Source organism: Nelumbo lutea, chromosome 3 (assembly GCF_056320005.1).
Source record: "Nelumbo lutea isolate HS-2025 chromosome 3, American lotus-T2T, whole genome shotgun sequence".
Taxonomy (NCBI): Eukaryota; Viridiplantae; Streptophyta; class Magnoliopsida; order Proteales; family Nelumbonaceae; genus Nelumbo; species Nelumbo lutea.
The window spans coordinates 45,490,463-45,495,090 of record NC_142686.1 but is presented as its reverse complement, the minus strand read 5'-3'; the positions used below and the strand labels follow the sequence as shown (position 1 = coordinate 45,495,090).

The following is a 4,628-nucleotide window of genomic DNA, read 5'->3' as shown; positions in this document are numbered from 1 at the left end:
AAGCATCTAAAGTCAACTAACTATAACACAGTTCAGTTTCTCTTCACATTCATCCATCCCCTCCCCTCATTCTCTCGTACGTGCTTGCACTCCTCTTTCCTTCCCATGGTAAATTTCTCTCAAGATGACCACAGGAGCAGTCGCAGCCTCATGTCGATGGAATTGTCATGTATTCTTGAGTTTCAGAGGTGACGATACGTGTAAGAGCTTTACAGAGAACGAGGGACACATACCTTCAGAGATGATGAAGAGCTCAATAGAGGAGAAGAAATTTCGGTGGAAATACTGGAAGCAACCAGAGAACCAAGAATTGCTATCGTGGTTTTCTCCAGGAACTACGCTTCTTCAAAGTGGTGTCTTGATGAACTAGTCAACATCTTAGAATGCAGGAAAACGCTGGGCCAGTGGGTTCTACCCCTTTTCTATGATGTAGAACCCTCGGATGTTCCAAACCAAACTGGGAGTTTTGGGGAAGCATTTGACAGGCATAATTTGCTTGAAGGTGCTTAATCTCAGTCATCCCTTTACCTAATGAAGACTCCAGATTTTTTAGAACTTCCCAATCTTGAGAGATTGGTACTTGAAAGTCGCACAAGTTTGGTCCAAGTTCACAACTCCATTGGATATCTTGACAAGCTCTATTTTTTGAATCTGAAGAACTGTGAGAAACTTAGAAATCTTCCTCACAGCATTTGTAAGTTGAAATCTCTTAAAAAGCTTATTCTATCTGGCTGTTCCAAACTCGATAAGTTTCCTGCGTTCTCTTGTTTTGATACCTTTACTTCCTCACTGGTTTTGCTCTTTGGTTTATGCTTCCTAAGAAAATTAGACCTCTCTTCTTGTGTTCTGTCAGATGGTGCAGTTTTACGTGCACTTGGTAGCATATCTTCATTGGAAAAGTTATATTTAGGTAATAACAATTTCTGTAGCCTTCCAGACAGCCTCGGTTGTTTTCCCAAGCTCAAGTACCTGAACTTGGGAGATTGCTTGAGGCTAAAATCACTCCCATTGCTTCCAATAAGCTTAACAAAGTTGAGAGCAAATAATTGTAAATCATTGGAGAGATTATCAAACCTTGGGAGCTTATCCTCACTAGCAGTTTTAGATCTATGTGGAACCAGTATTTCTAACCTACCAACCAACATAAGTTGCCTTTCTCAGCTACATGAACTTATGTTAAGCAATTGCACAAGGCTTCAATCACTGCAAGACCTTCCATCAAGTTTCAATACATTACAAACATTTGGTTGCACATCGATGAGGAGACTGCCAGATCTGTCAAAGCTACAGAATTCGTGGTCCTTGTACCTTAATAGCAGCGACAACTTAGAAGAGATTCAGGGTGTGTTGAGGTTAGATGACTGCAACAGTGTGACAAATAACTTTTGGAAGAATCTCCTTACTGTTTTCCAGGTTCTCTCTCTCTCTCTTCTCCTCTACATGTATAAATATCTGTGAGATTGTTGTTGATCATCAAGCTTTCCATGAAACAGGGAGGGTATGTACGTGACACCATTCTACCTGTACCTGGAGGTGAGGTTCCAATATGGTTTGACAACAGAACCATGGGGCCTTTGATATTTCTTCAGGTCCCTGGAGTTTTGGGTCGTAAGGTGGTTCAAGGGCTAATTATATGTGCTATCTGTGAGGCTCATGAAGGAACTGATCACGGTTTATTTATTCCCGGTGCCTATGTCCATAATCTAACACTGGGTTATTCCTATCGCCACATACCAGAGTTCTGTTGGATAAGAATATATCGTGAAGCACAGATGTGGATCTGCTACTAACCATGTACTAAGGAGTTGGGAGCAGGGCATCTCGTCGCTGTTTCAATAGATACAAACACAACGGGATTGTGGGTGAAAGACTGGAGTCCATTTAGTATTTGAGTCTGATGACAAGGGTTCTAGCTCCAGTGATTACAAGGGATCCTCTGAGACAAGGACTTCACTTCATCCCTCTGGATGATCAAGTCCTATATTTGGTATTTGGTATTAGTGTGAATTCCATTTGCATTGGTGTAAATGCATGGAAGTTCAAATTGGCTGTATGTAAATTCTGGTTTAGTTTCGCATCAGATTTGACTTTGTACCATTTTGCGAAAAATAAAATAACTAAAATGATGTGGTCTCATTTTGTATTTATCTGTTTTTCAGATGCAAAATTTACATTATCAGCAGTGAGTGCAAATGAGACAAAAATGCAAGCATACAAATCATAATCACAAACAAATGGATGAAGTGATGAACAACTTAAAAGAGTACAAATTTTGTATCTCGTTCAGAATTACACAGGCAAACAGGCAAATAAACAGAGCTTAAATTTCTAATTTTGTTTTCTTGTTAACAATTATATAGCAACATGTACAGATTCATGTATAAATATGTCAAGTCGGAATACAATAAATTTGGTGTAGTTCAATAGGAAACAAACCCAGTTTATTCAAATTTTAACCCAAAGCAAAGGGTTTTCTTTTTTTTTCTTTTTGTCAGATACAAAGTATAGTAGTAGTGGAGCTGTAAAGTAGAACGAAATGAGTTGGACCAGGCATGGCCCAGTCACTACAGTGACCTGGCTGGGCCGTCGGCCCATATCCATGCGCTATGCCGGGTTTGGGTTTTGAGGCCCACGGGCCAGCATAACATGATACAATAAAGTGGGCCATGCCAGCATGGTCTACAGCTTAGGACGACACGGCCCACTGGCGCGGTACGACATGATCCCATAGTGGCCCAGAACAACCCACATAATAGCTTTTTTTTTGGGTAATAAGAAGATCCCCTGTACTATGGGGTCTGTGACAAAGACCCCTTGTAATATTTTTTGGGTAATAATAAAGACCCTTTCCGTTAACCTTCCGTTTGAGATCCGCGTTGCAATATTTTTCAATCCCCATACTATCTTTGTAATAACTATTTCGAGAAAAATACTGTTCGCCTATCTTACGATACACGAACGAACAACAGACGGTAGCTGTTGCAGCGGCGGCGGACTTCCGAAGTCCTCCCTCTCTCTCCCTTTCTCTCTCCCCCGTTCTCTTTTCTTCCCCTTTCCCTTTCTCTCTTCCCCTTTCTTCTTCCCAATTTCCTCTGTTTTCCGTTCGTTGTTGCCGACAAAAATGAAACCGTTCCACCACCGCTTTGCCTGTACCTTGAACTTTTGGCTTGAATGTTTCACAAGAAGCTTCTTCAGACAGTGGAAGCGGTGGTGGGACGGTTTCAAGATTGCCTGTACTAGCCCTTTCTGCCGACAAAAATGAAACCGTCCAACCACCGCTTCCACCTCCGCCACCGCCACTTCTCCCGGTCCCTGACACCACCATTACAGACCAGGTTTACATGAACTTCATCGTCTGTCCGAACTATTTCCGCTCTGATTGCACCCTTGGAGATGGGTTCGCCGCTTGCCAAGAAGCGGAGCCTTTGGGCCGCGTCGTGTTCGGCCTCTACGGCAAGCTTGTCCCTTTAACCGTCTCCAACTTTAAAGCCATGTGCACTGGCTCCTCCGGTTCGTCTTATAAAGGTACATTGGTTCAGAAAATCTTCCCGGGGCAGTTTCTCATGGCCGGTCGGCAGGGGCGGAGGGACAAGAGAGAGGTGAGCCCACCGTCTGGTCTAGTCAGGAATACGGAGACTGTGGATTCCAAGTCTTTCCTTCTCAGTCACTTGAGACCCGGTGTTCTCTCGTTGTGTTTGTCTGAAAATGATGACGATGAGGAGATCAAGCTTAACCCCAACTACAGGAATGTTGAGTTTCTCATCACAACGGGACCGGGGCCGTCGCCGCATCTTGATAATAGAAACATCGTCTTCGGAGCAGTGCTCGAAGGTTGGTTTTGTTTGAAGTGCATTTCCTTAGAGTTACTGAGCTATCTTCTGTTATCATTTTTCCTATTTATGAGTGCTATTTTGAATTAATTCATCATCAAGCCAATCCATGTATAGGATTTTTTTTTGATAGGTAAGCCGTGTATAGGATTTTAGCCCAACAGCATAGTCAATTGACCCATTCCATTTTGAGAACCAAAGGTTATACTTTCCCTGTCAACAAGTTTATTCTACCAAAATTGGTTTGAACAGGGGATTCTTTGGCTTTTTTTATCTGTAATTCTGTACTCTGTAAGCTTATGGTTCATATACTTTGTCCTGTTTTGAAGCTTGGGCTATTTGATTTTGGAGATTTGATATTGACCATCTTGTGTGTGGTGCACTAGCCTTCAGTTTGTTTTCCCCCTTTTTTTATCAGCAACAGTAATTCATACTTTTTAGTTATGATTATGAGCGAAGAAGCTTCTTGTGAAATATTCAAGTCAAAATTACAAGTACAGGCAACCTTGAAGCAGATTTCATTTTTGTTGGCAGCAAGGAACAAAAAAGAAGAAACGGGAGGAGAGAAAGGGGGAGGGGAAGAAGAGAGGGAGGACTTCGGAAGTCTGTCGTTATCGTGAGGTCGGGAATAATTATTATAAATGTAATATGAGAATTAAAAAATATTGTAACGACAAATTTCAACGAAAAAGGGTTTTTGTCTCACGGTCATAATACAGAAGGTGACAAATGCCATAATACAGGGGGAGTCCTTGTAATTTACCCTTTTTTTAACCAAGATTAAGATTAAAAGTAGCG

At 41.7% G+C, this 4,628-nt stretch overlaps 1 pseudogene across 1 annotated transcript; it reads left to right on the top strand.

Moving 5' to 3' along the window:
* Window positions 1–2,935: 2,935 nt before the first annotated feature.
* On the top strand, window positions 2,936–4,180 carry LOC148864666 (peptidyl-prolyl cis-trans isomerase CYP28, chloroplastic pseudogene; annotated as a pseudogene). Its single transcript, XR_016110704.1, has one exon. The product of XR_016110704.1 is annotated as a peptidyl-prolyl cis-trans isomerase CYP28, chloroplastic pseudogene (transcript).
* The last annotated feature ends 448 nt before the right edge of the window (window positions 4,181–4,628 follow it).